This window comes from Physcomitrium patens, chromosome 7, assembly GCF_059467195.1.
Source record: "Physcomitrium patens ecotype Gransden chromosome 7, ASM5946719v1, whole genome shotgun sequence".
Taxonomy (NCBI): domain Eukaryota; kingdom Viridiplantae; phylum Streptophyta; class Bryopsida; order Funariales; family Funariaceae; genus Physcomitrium; species Physcomitrium patens.
In genome coordinates this window covers 10,394,434-10,409,248 of record NC_143416.1, presented here as the reverse complement: position 1 = coordinate 10,409,248, position 14,815 = coordinate 10,394,434, and positions in this window count along the sequence as shown.

The window sequence follows — 14,815 nt, the reverse complement described above, 5'->3', positions numbered from 1 at the left end:
AAAGATGCATTTTCTTCTTTTGGTGTAGGATAAGAACATCTAAAAAGGACATCTAATAGACCTTGTTATTTTTCAAGTCAATTAATAATCTTAAAATTAAATTTGGATAAAGACATGCTCCAACGGACTTGACGATACTTCAAAATACATGCTAACATGAAGTACTCTAGGTTTTTATGGTCTGTATACATGGTAATTAGACTTGAAGCATCTTCTAGATAATGATTCTATTCTTCAAATGAATCTACAATTACAAAGAGCTCTTTATTATGGATCTCATAATTAATCTTGGATGTTGAAAATTTCTTAGAATGGAAAGCTACTAGGTTGAATTTGTCATATATTCCCATTTGTGACAATACGACATCCATAGCAAAGTTTGATGCATTTTTTTCCATAAAAATTTCTTAGAGAAGTCAATGCAATATAAGATTGATATAGAAGTAAACTCCTTTTTTAAAGTATCAAATGATATTTTTATTTCTTAATTCTACTTAAGTTTGTTATTATAAGTCAAACATATAAGTAGAACTACAACTTAGAAAAAGTTTTTGATGAAGATTTGGTAGTAATTAGCAAAGCCCAAAAAACATGACACATCTTAAACTATTCTTAGAATCTTCCAATCTATGATAGTTTGGACCTTCTTAGGATCCATTATAAGGCCTTTTTTGAAAATGATGTATCCTAAAAAGCCAACTTGAGTAGTGTAGAATATACACTTTTCTAACTTGGCATATAATCTTGCATCTCTAAGTTTTTGTAACATGTAACAAACATAAAGTTTGTGTTCTTATGTATTCTTAGAATAGATTAGAATGTCGTTTAAATAGCAAACAACAAAATCATCTAGAAACTCACAAAAAAATATCATTCATAAGATGTTAAAAAGCAGTGTGTGCATTCATGAGTCTAAAATGCATGACATTATATTTAAAATATCCATACCTAGTTCAAAAAGTAGTCTTCTATTTATCTCGTTCTTTGATACGAATTAAGTTGTATATTCTTCATAAATCTATTTTGGTATAGATCTTTATTTAATTGAATTGGTCAAGAAGTTCTAAAATTAAAAGAAAAGTATAGCTATTTTTTATAGTGATCTTATTCAGTCCTTGATAATCCACACACATCCGTAGAGATCTATCTTTCTTCTTCACAAATAAGATAGAAGCTCTAGCTGGAGATTTAAAATGGCATATGAAGTTTTTTGTCAAATTTTTATTAATATACTCCTTTAATATAGCCAACTCATTTTGTGATAAGCTATAAATTGCTACAAATGGTGGTTGAGTTCCTTCATACAAATCAATTGAATAATCATAAGGTTGATGCACTAGAAGAATATCTAATTTTTTTTTTCAAAAACATCTTAGAATTCTTGATATTGGCTAAGAATACCACTTGATATTTTTTCATCGGTAGAAATGGGCATAGCATATATAATAAAAGATGATCCTTCTTTTACAACATGCATAAAAGTTCTTGTACTTACCAATAAAGGTTTGGATATACTAGACTTATATACTTCTACTTCACTAACTCAATTTTGAATTATACTATCAGAAAATTTAAGGTTACGAGAAATCCAATCTATTTGAGGGTTATATTTTTTTAGCCACAATAATCTGAGAATAATTGGATTATCTTAAATCTAACAAGGCAAAGACTTTGTGATTTTTAGGTCTTAAATATACATCTATTATAAAACAAGGTGAGGGATTTGAGGAGAGAATAGGACCTTTATTAAGTGTTGCACATAATTCCAGCCGCACGGTCCCTATTGTAGCTGAAAAAACTCGGTTTTCAGCACATTATCTTCTTTGGTAATTGTGCTCCTTAGTATGTAATTGTGTTGCTTCTTTGGACAATATTGAGTAGTATACTTAGTTTCTCCATAATATAAATACAAGTCTTCTTGGCAATATTGAGTCTTTTTCTACTTTATAAAAGATTTAAAACATATCGTATTAATTTTCATTGATTCTGGCTTTAATGAATATGTTTCAAAAAACTTCGGAGTTGTCGCCATTACTTGATTTGTTCTTCTCTAGCCAAGTCTTTGTTCTTGACACCTTTCAAATAATTCATTGTTGCACATAATGGCTTGAACAATAAATTATTCCAAAGATTTTGCTTTTGGCATTATTAATAAAAAATCTTAGATACTATCCTTCAACCTATATCAAAATTGATTGTTAAATGCTTTGTCATTCTAGTCGATGTCGCAAGTGAGGTTTTGGAATTTAGCAATATATGTGGTGGTTGATTGTGATCCTTATTGTAAAGATAAGAATTTGGTCTCTACTACTCTTTCTTCAAATGCGGCTATAAACATTTCTACAAATGAATTTAAATCATAAAAAAGTTGTCAATCTTTTTCTATCAAAGATGTAAACTAAAAAAAACGTACTTCTAGATAGAAGTGTATCTTTAAAGCCGACTTGAGTAAATTCATCTATATATTGAAAAAGATGTAGTCTCAAGTAGAGCTTAACTTATTGTAAAGACCCTCAAAATTTTAATCTTGTTCCATCAAACTTCTTAGGCATACTAATACTTATCTCTCTTGAGCTTGTAGAAGTAAGATCCCTAGAATTTGGTTGTGAGATTGATTGACTTGGTTTCCTCAAGTGTACAACTTCTTGATTTAGCCTTTAGACTTCTTCCATAGGTATAGAAGTAGTGCTCCCATGGTTGACATTGGTGATGCATAAAATTTCCGCCTTAAGAATATTGACAAGCTCATGAAGATCCATAATAGTTGTAAATCTATTCTCACTTTTATTAAGAGTAGTATCCATAATCTTTTCTTCTATAGATAATTCAAACAAATTCAAAGGATTAAATTAGAGGAAGATAATCTACAACCTCTAATAAAAATTTCCACAAAGAACGATAATCCACTCTCTTTAAGAAAAAGATCAGTGTTAAAAAATAAGATTTTTTATTTAAAGGTGGGTAGTTCACAATCTTCAAAATATAATAATAGAAGTAGACTAATCTACTCACTTCTAAAATAAGATAGAAAGAATATGTTAGCATTCTTGTCAAAATATCAAAGATATTGTAGAATAGATATTAGTTCATTTTTGTAAGATATTGATAAAATAGACTAATAGTCCATAGAATAGTCAATTCAGAAGGACGGATGATTGATTTAGTTATTAAAAGTGGTTAATTATAAGATTATCATTAGAATTTAGAAATCAAGAGTAATTATATAGGAGTTGTAGAAGTTTGTTGGAAGGCCAGACTGTGATAGTCACGAGTCGGGGTAAGCTTGGTACTACCTCTTTGTTTCTTTGTTTTCTTTATTGTTGAAAAGTAATGGATAGTTTTTGAATATTGAGAAGTGAGTCTGTGGAATAAAACAGAGATTGATTTATGAATTATTGATTATATAATTAGAGCATTGAGTAATTGAATTATATGAGGAGTTGTTGAAAGATTATGATTGTTGTTTATTGAGAGCTATGTGTGTTTCGATAGAAGAAGTTTGTAATTATAAAAATTATGTGAATTCAGATTATTGGAGTGAAGTTTGTTATTCCTAGTGTTGGATGGAAGTTATTGTATTTGAACAGTCTTTTGAGAGTGCAGGGTTGCACATTGTTGTTATCAGTTGATGAAGGAGTATTGTTATTGGGAGAAAGCATTGTAGTATTTCTTAGTATTTTAGTGGTTCGAAATAGAGTTAATTGTGTGATCCTAACAAGTAAAACTCATGCACTTAGTCTTTTCCTCTGTTCGAATTTTCTAATATAGGTTTATTCTAAAAAGAATTGTAGAATAAGTAAAACGACAATCACATTTTGGCACTGCTGTGGAGGATAGACAATAGCATTGAGTGTTAGGAATTAACTTCTAATTTAGTTAGATGGAAGATAGGAAGCAAATTCATTAGAATATAATGAAAGAATATGATTATTAAGAATGGGAACTTAATAGTAAAGAGAATACGATAGTCAAAAAAAATAATAGAGAAATTGCAAGCAAGAAATTTTTTGCGTAATGAGAAAAAACGGAAGTTAAAAAGGAATCATCGACAAAGTTGGATTAAACCATGGTTGCATGCTTGTCGGCATATCCGAGTATACCCAGAAGCTGATCGACATCAAATATTTTAGAAATATATACTGTTAGAGAAATTGCCAAGAGCACTCGCAGAAAATTTGGTCAATAAACCAGTGTTTTCATTGAGGCCATTAACTACGAGTGAGAGAATCACAGAAGAATTGGGTACTCCATTGGATACATTTTCAATAATAAAAGCTTCTAATTCTATCAAAATTGTTTCCGTAGAGTGGCATAAATTACTAGTCAATAAAGGCCAATTCAGTGTATTTTAAAATCCATCATTTTTACCTCCAATTCAACCAAATAACTTAGTAAGGGACAATAATTGTAAATTGAGAAAACTTGAAAATTTAGAACAATCAATTGGAGAAGGCGCGAGTTGTTTTAACAAAAGATTAAGTGAAATATTATTCTCTTCAATGGCGACAAGTGGTCCAATGGTTCGAATAGTAGTACAAATAGGTGATGGTAGCGATCGCACAACGAGCGTGGCTCCATTACTTACTTTTAGGGATTTTTTGGATATAAATCTCGATCAACATTTATCTCAGTTTTTGAAAGGATGTGTAGCTAATAATGGAAGAATTGAAGGTATTTGATTAAGATGGTTGCCAACAACTTTAAAAGACATGGCGTTTGAATGATACAATTTTCAACTAGTGGATCAATTTTTCAATTAAAAAGCATTGAAGAATGCATTTTTAATCTATTTTTGCCTAATTGGTTTTGAGGATTGACTTTAAGAAAGATTAATGCCTGACAAAATGGATCCAAGAGAGGCAGTGGAATCATACTATGGTCGTGTGGAAGATATACTCCACAAGTGGTCAAATCACCAAATGCCAGAGGCTTTTTTATTTTCCATATTAATCAACAGATTGTACCTACCTGTAATCGTTGTTTGACTCGGACTCAAAACACCAAGATATTTGATCAGTATAGGTGGGTTCGATCTCGGGGAAAGACTCGTTGTATGAATTGGATATGTTATGTCACAATTGATTATGTATTAATTATCTAAAACTTCCAAAGTTCTCTTCCTCATCTCAATTCAATCCGTTCACAATCTCTACAATCGTTCACTGCCCTGCAGCTACTCAATATCACTGACATTCTTGACATCTACAGGATGCTTAATCTCTTTCCACAGTACTTTAATTCTCAATTCCTTTACTTTTACTCAATCTTCCAGTGCTACTAACACAATGCAATAATCTCTATTATCACAATCACACTTTATTTCTCCAAATTAATTAATTCGAATTCATAATTTTTAATATCTCAATCACAGTTTCAGCAATCCTTTTCTTAAATCCAATACTAAAGAAAAATACAAAAGAAAAGAAAACAAAAGGGTAGCTCCAAGCTTTACCCTGGCTCACGACTATCACAGTCTAGCCCCCATTCCTTCTTCTTCAACCTCTTTATCCTACCAAAATATGAATTGTCATTTAGCAGATTCCACAGGTTGTGAAACTTTGGCTTCTTAATCGCATATGTTCCTAACTTCCTACTATTAACAACTAATCGAACTAACCATTCATCTAAATCCCAACATTACTACTATTTAACCGATAACTAACCAGAAAAGTCATTTATACATTCTACACTACCCGAATTAACAATGTTTGTAAAAGAGGCTCAACGAAATATTATAACTGCATCTCTTAATAGAGCCAAGGTTTGGGAGGAATGCCATTATGATCAGTTTTTAACTACGGATGCCACAATGATTCTAGTTCAAGGCAGCTATCAAAATTTGACTTGCAGATGAGTAGATAATTATCCATGGATGTTAGAAACAAAAGCTAATTCTAGTACCAATATTCAGGGGCTAGTTAACATCATCCCATTACAAACTATACCACTGAACATGACAACAATGTTGTCGTATTACGTACTTTTCTGCTCGAGAATGTGCCAGGCGTCTAGTTGTAGAAGGTAGTATGGAGATTCACTAATATTCAAGCAGTCTATTGATTTTTGACTGTTGGAATATAAACGATTGTAAGAATATACCGTAAGTCTATACGGATGTCCTTCGACTGCTCGCCAAAATTCTTTTTAGCTGAGCCGGTAGGTCTCTAGACGTTATAGAGAACCCCGAACAACCTAATTTGCTAATCTCTGATACTGCTTTATACTCACGACCTTGTATCCAGTGACTGTCTTGTTAGATTAATCCAAAAATTTTCATTCACTTTGCATACTCAATCCTATAGACACCCTTTTAATTCTTCAATCACAGACGTAACTTTGATTTCACAAAATAGTCAAGAGTAATCACACCCACTTCATTAAAACCCTGATTCACCAGTACAACATTAACTTCAGCAATGATTGCCTCAGTCTTCCCAAAACCCTATGAAGAAAAAAAAAAAAATCCCAATTCTTTATCTTTTTTTTCCCCCCCCCCCCGAAGCATGAAGCTAGCTCTTCGACCCTTAAAAAAACTTATTCTCTTCCCTTTCATTTCTTAACCTATCCTCCTCTTTAATCCTAATTCTCTCCTCTTTCAAACCTTAGCCTCTGAATTTCTTCAATCTTCCATCTTGGATCCGGAATTGGCTCCACTGTCAGAGCTTTCTCTTCTATTTTTTGTCTTTTAAAAGGTTCTTTTTTTAGAAACAATATTCCCTAAAATAGCACAAAGAACATGACAGCCTAAAATAGAATCAAAACCCCCGTAATCAAGACCACATTGAGTCGGCCGACCAATTCAGGTCTCATATTGGCTAAGAGGCCCATAGTAAGACCTGGATGTTCTCGTAATTGGGTCAAATTGGTCATTCACGTCAGGCTCGCTCAGTCATCGATTTAGTCCTTTTGATACTATTGACTCCCATGATTGGACTCGAACAGAGCATTTTGTTACTGGTAAGTATGCCCTGACCGACTGTGACGGGGTCTCTAAAACTAGCCCCTTAATATTGGCACTGGAATCGATCATTGCTCCCAATATTCGAGATAATTGAACATTAATAAAAGTCCTCTTTCTTTATATTTTCACGGTATACTCATGTTACAACACGACATCCACCCTCTCTGAACCTGTGCATCCTCTGGTATGCACCAATTTACCCAATTGCTGTTTGATTTATAATATATTCTCTACGTCTTTGTCCAGTTTGTCTTCATCACCTTCATTATCCAAATCACTTTCATCTTCTTGCTGCGTACCTAACTTGCATAATTCTCCTTCAATATTATATAATCTTTTTCTTTCTTTTCTTTTAAAATCATCAACTTTCTTATACATAATATTTCCATTCTCCAAAATACCATTAAAACTCGCATCAAAGGCACCTTCATCTCGCGAGAGTACCTCCTCTTTTGTACCTTCATAATCTTGCTTTACAATGGTACCTCTCCAAAATCCTTAAATCCTTCAACGATCTTTGGCAATGGTTTCTCCCTCAACCTATCTCGTTTTCGTTCATGATTAGGAGGTACTGTTAGAAATTGTACAGCTTTCCTCCCATCTTTGCTACGTACCCTTGCATAAGCAGAACCATCGTCAAGTACTTTTGTTTCCATCCGTGTTGCTGTAATATAAGATTGTCCTAAAATCAACGGATAAGACGTTGTATCTTGAACAAAGAAATGTTGCTCTGTCGCAATATTCCCAATCCGAATTTTGACATCTGGACAAGCTCCATATAATTCGCCCTGTGTGTTATTAGCTGCTCGTATTACCCATCCATGTTCCATATCAATTGGCCATTTTTGCTTCTTATAAAGATCTTTAGACATGAGATTTATTTTAGAACTATGGTCGACTAAAGCAACAATTGGTTCTTCTATATCTCCTACTTTCACCAATACCTCAGTAGTTGCCCTTGTCCAATGCTTTCGAGTATGATGGCTCAAAGTTTCTATTTTCTTATCACTATAATCTTCGAAACGTACTCGTTGATTATATCCATTCTTTTCATTTGTTGGTTGCTTATAACTAATATCAGCTTCTTCTTCATCTTTATATATTCTTGTATCAATAGCATGACTCATTCCAGTTTCATCCATTAATTACCTCTTTCGCTTAATGTTGTCAATGATAACATCATGAAACTCCTTCTTTGCAATTCCCAAAACTTCTTTCAATGTAAATTCCACCTTAGCGTTTAATATACGTTCTTTCAATATCCCTCCAAATTTGTTGCCGCTTCAATGTCAGAAAGTAGCTTATAAGCAATTGATTTGCCCTTATCTTTTGTCTCCCTTGTTTTTTCTTCCAATGATGCTGAGGTATCCTTTACGGGCAATTCTTGTGAAGCTGCCTCTTGAGCCTTGTCTCCTCAAGTTTGCCTCTTAGAAGAATTTCCTTCTCTCGTATCATCAAAATTTCCTCGTCTCTTTTCTTCCATCAAAGCTTCATGTTGGCTCTTAGCAATATATGTATGAACTGAAAGAGACTCAACAGGATCCTCCCAACCTGTTGCACCTCGTATTGTAGCTACAGTCCTCAATAACGCTTCTTGAGGTAATTTTCCTTTTTGCATTGTAGAAACGACAGAAGTCCAAAACTCACTAGTTTCCGTACTTCCACTAAGGTCATCATCTACTCTAGTACTATAACTTGCACTTTCTCGTGCTATTGTTTCATACTCTTTTAAGTAATCTTGAACCAATGCTCTCATTCCTCCCTTGTCAAAATTGGTTTGAAGAAGATCCTCCCTATCTTTTAATGCTATCTTTCCAACTTTTCAGCAAATAATTCCTTGCCGTATCATATTATTAAATTCATTGCAATTTTTCCTAGTGTGTGAAGCGTCATCACACCAAATGCATCTTTGTACATATCCTTGTTTTGAAACATTCTTCAAATTATTTGTAAAAGTATTTTCTTCAAGTCTTGCTAATTTGATTTGAAGATCTCGCATTCCTCGTATAATTTCTTCCATCTCCATATCTGTCTTCTTTGATAAGAATGTCGAAGGTTGAACTGTAGGCATTTTTGGTGGTGTTGTACGTACTGGAGCTTTGGGTGCTTGTACTATTTTCGGAATATTGCTCCTAGTCTTCCTCCTTTCTCTTTTTGTAAGCAACCCCACCGCATCTTCAATGTTCTTCTACTTTGTTGTCAATACTTTATCTTCTTCTTTGTCTTCAAGAAGGAGTTCCAATTTCCCTTGTAATTCTCCATCAACAGCTTGAAGAAATAGATCAACTTTGTTCGGCTCCAATGTCAATTTTTCTACCTTCGACAATTGAGAGTACTGCCTCTCAAATTCCCTTAGTAGCTCTGTTGCTTGCAAATTCTTATTAGGCCGTTCAATCCATTCCAGAAACAGCTTCTTAGTAACGGGATCAGCATCTTCCAAGAAATATTTGTCTTTCAATGCATGTGAAAAAATCTCCCATGAATTCCCATAACGATCCATAATCGATGTAATATGGTCTCTTATCTCCGGTATCGTGGCAAGTCCAAATAATTCAACCATTTTCTTCTCAGAAACTCGATTTAATTCCATTTCACGAACATAATATCTTAAATACCTTGAAATATTTCTTCCATCAAATTGATCAATTTTTATTGACTATTGCTTGCAATGCTTTGGTTGCCAAAGCATCCTTTCGATCATTGCTTTGTTGTTGCTGCAATGATAATGAGAAGGCTTGAAATATACTAGCAATAGACGGATCCATGTGCATACCTTGTCCTTTAGAAGAACCCCCCATCAGAAACTTCTCCCAAAGATCCTTCAAAATTTTTATTTTTGTTTTCCATAAAAATAAAAATAAAATCAAACGAAATCCAATACCTTCCACCTTAAGCTTTCACATCGGATTCACTACTTATGTCATTTTACGTGCTTTCCTACTCGAGAACGCGATGGACGTTTGGCTGTAGAAGATAGTATGGAGATTCACTAATATTCAAGCAGTCTATCGGTTATTGACTGTTGGAATATAAATGACTACAAGAACATACCGTAAGTCTATACGGATGTCCTTCGACTGCTCGCCAAAATCCTTTTTGCCCCAGCCGGTAGGTCTCTAGACGTTATAGAGAACCCCGAACAACCCAATCTGCTAATCTCCGATACCGCTTTAAACTCGCGACCTTGTATCCACTGACTGTCTTGTTAGATTAATCCATAAATTTCATTCACTCTGCATACTCAATCCTATAGACACCCTTTTAATTCTTCAATCACAGATGTAACTTCGATTTCACAAAACAGTCAAGAGTAATCACACCCACTTCATTAAAACCCCGATTCACCAGTACAACACTGATTTCAGCAACGATTGCCTCAGTCTTCTCAAAATCCTATAAAGAAAAAAAAAAAAAAAACCCCAATTTTCTATCTTTTTTCTCTCCCCCCTCCCCCAAAGCATGAAGCTAGCTCTTCTACCCTTAAAAAAACTTATTCTCTCCCCTTTCATTTCTTAACCTATCCTCCTCTTTAATCCTAATTCTCCCCTCTTTCAAACCCTAGCCTCTGAATTTCTTCAATCTTCCATCTTGGATCCGAAATTGGCTCCACTGTCAGAGCTTTCTCTTCCATTTTTTGCCTTTTAAAAGGTTCTTTTTTCAGAAACAACGTTCCCTGAAATAGCACAAAGAACAGGACAGCCTGAAACGAAATTGAAACCCCCGTAATCGGGACGACATTGAGTCCCCGACCAATTCAGGTCTCATATTGGCTAAGAGGCCCGTAGTAAGACCTGGATGTTCTCGTAATTGGGTCAAATTGGTCCTTCACATCAACTTGGCAACCACAACAGAGCCTCGGATAATTAAGGTCTACAAAGGTATTAAAAAACAAGAATTCATCTGCTAGACAAAATTTTTCTTGCATCAAAAATCTGCTTTTGCTTGGACTTATGATAATCTAAAAGGTATCGCCACTGAATTTTGTGAGCATCACATCATTTTAGAGGAGAATGTTAAACTGGTATGGTAGAGGCAACATCGCCTTAGTCCTAAATATTCCCTCATGGTGAAGGAAGAATTGGAGAAGCTTCTTGCGATTGGTCTTATTTACCCGGTACCAAATTATGAGTGGGTTTCTCCAATCATTATGGTATCGAAAAAGAACGGAAAAATCTGAATTTGTTTGGATTTTTGGAAACTTAATGCGGCCACCAAGAAAGATTACTTTCCATTACCTTTCACATATAGTACATTGGACACCATAGCAAGTCACAAATGTTATTTGTTCCTTGATAGATTTTTCGGGTATAATCAAGTTCAAATTACACAAGAAGACCAGCTTAAGACAACCTTTACTATGGTGTCGAGGTAGAGAGAGTTTGCCTTAAGAAAGTGCTGGGCTTTTGGTTGCCACTAAATACTCAATCAAGTCTAAGATTTAAAAAACCAATTTTATACATATGATATTTTCCCTCTTTGAGCAATTATATCAAAACACAAGGCTAAATACCAAGAAAAGATCCAAATGTATGATAAAAATCTTAAAACCTTATATATCCTTATAAGAGATGTTTTCTAAACTTCAATAGTTCATATCTCATGAATGGACTGTCCAAAAAACCCTATATTTTATATATCTGTATTTTCTATATCTCACAAAATAAGTACTAAAATACCATGAAACTTTGATCTATAGCTTTTTAACTTAATAACTTACACTTATAGAAATTGTGAGCCAAAAATTCGTCTTAGAACTCAAGATATAGCTCCAACCATTACTATCAATAAAATTACTCACTTACTGCCTTTGAATTATATATGCTATCTTCAAATATCTTTAACTCCTTCATTTAGACTTAAATATTGTTAAAAAATATATGTAAAGTGTAGCCAAAAAAGTTTTCTCTCCAATTCCACTTGCCGATCTTTCATTGCTTTCTATACGCATATGTTATGCTTCAAAGTGTGACAATAGGTAAAAATTTGACACCTTAACTTTGAACACCTATATCTCCTTCACAAAAACTCCAAATTACACAAAATCTTTATCCAAATTATACCCAAAATCCTGAACTTGTTGATCTTAGACTCAAAAGCTCAAATAACTTCGAAAGAAAAAACCTAATCTCTAATAAGGCCTCAAGCAGCCTCCTTGAAGCCTATTGGGCATGGCCTTCGACCAATAGGAATGAAGTTTTTTATTCCTTGCCTTCATCCAACCATGAGTTACTTTCATCCCTCCCAATAAGCCTCTTATTAGTTGAAAATTTCTTCTTTAGGCTCTAATCTCCTCTCAAGGCTCTATACTAAATATTTAGATTGTATAATATTTTTTTTTTTGAAATACTATAAGTAAAAAGTTGAATTCAAAATAAAGTTTTTTAAATCCACTCTTTTTAAATTAATCTATTTAACTATTCTAATATACACTAAGTCTTTTGAATATATTATATGTTTTAACTAATTTTTACATACTATAAACTTTTATAGTATGACAACAGATTGAGGCACATTTGCTTATCACGTGATGCCTTTTAGATTATGTAATGGTACAACAATGTTTCAGAGAGTGATGACTCAAGCCTTCCAAGACTATCTCCAGATATTTATGGAGATCTTTTTAAATGAATTTTGTGCATTCAGTACAAAACAAGATCATCTTAATTGTTTGGCAAATGTTTGGCTCAGTGCGATAAATTTGGAATTTCGTTGAACTCAAATAAGTGTCAATTTGGTGTTCCATCCAGAAAATTATTGGGACATATCATCTCCAGCCGTGGTATTGCTACAGTGTCGTATTGTGGTTTAGCTACTATATGAAAATAATGTAATTATGTACTTAATAAATAATTTATTAAGTAATATGGTGAAAGCCATGTTAGTAGATTTTAATTGGTTTTAGAATATAATTTGATTATTACCTTGAAAAGAGGTTGTTTAAAAAGATTACTATAGAATTTGTATAACTTAAATTTCTTTTGATAGAGGCTTTTAAGATTGGTTTTGGTTGATAGTAACTTCTAAATATTTAGAGTCACCTTTGTTAGACATTGGTGACCTTTGGAAATTTATTTTTGGTTCTTTTATTTGGTATTTAGAGCATAAATTATGTAAATCTTATAAGAAAAAGAATTGAAGAAGGGTTTTGGTAGCAAAGGGAGTAATTAGGGCACCAAAATAGATGAATGGAGATGGATGATGAAAATCTCCATTCCTATTGGTCAAAAATCATGACCAATAGGCTTTGAGGAGGCTGCCCAAGGCCATATTAGGAATTAGGGTTAGTTCCTTTAAGCCATTTGAGCTTTGAAGGCAAAGATCAATAAGTTTAGGTTTTTGGCTATGGTTTTGGTACAAGTTTTGTATGATTTGGAGTTTATATGAAGGAAATACAAGTGTTCAAAGTTAAGGTGTTGATTTGGGAGCTATTATTACTCTTTTTGGCATAACACACGCATATAAATAGTAATTGAAGATCGATGATTGTGACTAGAAAGAACACTTTTGTGGCTATACTTTTCATGTATTGCTTGTTGGATTACAAGTTGAGATGAAGGAGTTATTCGATTTTGAAGTCAGCACATGCAATCTAAGGGTAGTAAGTGATCCAATTTACTAATGGTTGTGTCTTGAGCTATATCTTGAGCAATTTGATAAGATTTTGGCTCAAAATTTTAGGAAATGTGTAATTTTATATAAATAAACTTTAAGCATAAGTTTTATAATATTTGAGTATTGGATTCTTGAGATATTAAGAAAATAGTACTCAGATGCTTGTAAATTAAGGTTTAGAACGTCTACTAGGATTTTGTTAGATGCCAGAAGATCGGAAGTGAATTTGTGGTTGGTTTTTTTGAGACAAAATGAATGGTTAGATCAAGACTTATGAATTTCTAAAGTTTAAAAAAAGAAAATCTTTTGCAGGAGAAATATGTTTTGAAGGAATTTTGTTATATTTTGAATTTTATGCAAAATAAAGGAATTTTGGAAGCTAAGACAAGATTCATATAAAGGTTTAAGCTACACTCTCTACAGCTAGATATCCAGTGTATTTTTAGATAGCAAATCATGCCATACGACAATGGATCCTGACAAAGTACAGCATATAATGAACTTACCCAGACTTGAGACAGTCTCCGGTATTCAAAGGTTCGTCGGCCATGTCAATTATTATTGCCACTTTATTTGTTCATTTGCAGTTATTTGTCAACCTTTAACGAACTTACTGAAGAAACCTCCATCAAATGGGACTAGTCTCCTCTGAATTATAGAGTGTAACGTGGCTTTTGAAGCATTAAAGTCAAAATTGGTCTTTGCACCAATATTAGTGGCACCTTGTTGGACGGAGCATTTCCATGTGTAAGTTGATACATCCAATGTGGCTATTGGATCGGTGCTAAATCAAAATGATGACCAGGGTGTGGATCATCCTATCTACTATGTCATTCAATAATTGGTGGCTACCGAATACAATGATACTACTACTGAATACAAAGCATTGGGCATGATATACTTGATTCATAAGTTTTGGCACTATTTGCTTGGATATCCATTTGTATTTTATGTGGATCATGATGCCCTCAAATACATTATTAATAAGCCTCAATTGAGTGGACGCATTGTCCGATGGATATTACTTCTACAAGAGTTCAATTTTATGATTGTTGTATGACTTGGGAAGAAACATGTAAATGCTGATCATTTATCTCAGTTGTCTAATATTCTTTGAAATGAGCCTATCCCTAATGCTCTTTCCGACACCAAATTATTTATGGTGGATGTGATTTCCATCGAATATAGTAAAATCATTCAATTTTTGACATTCCATACTTTTCTGTCGACTTTCGCCGAGAA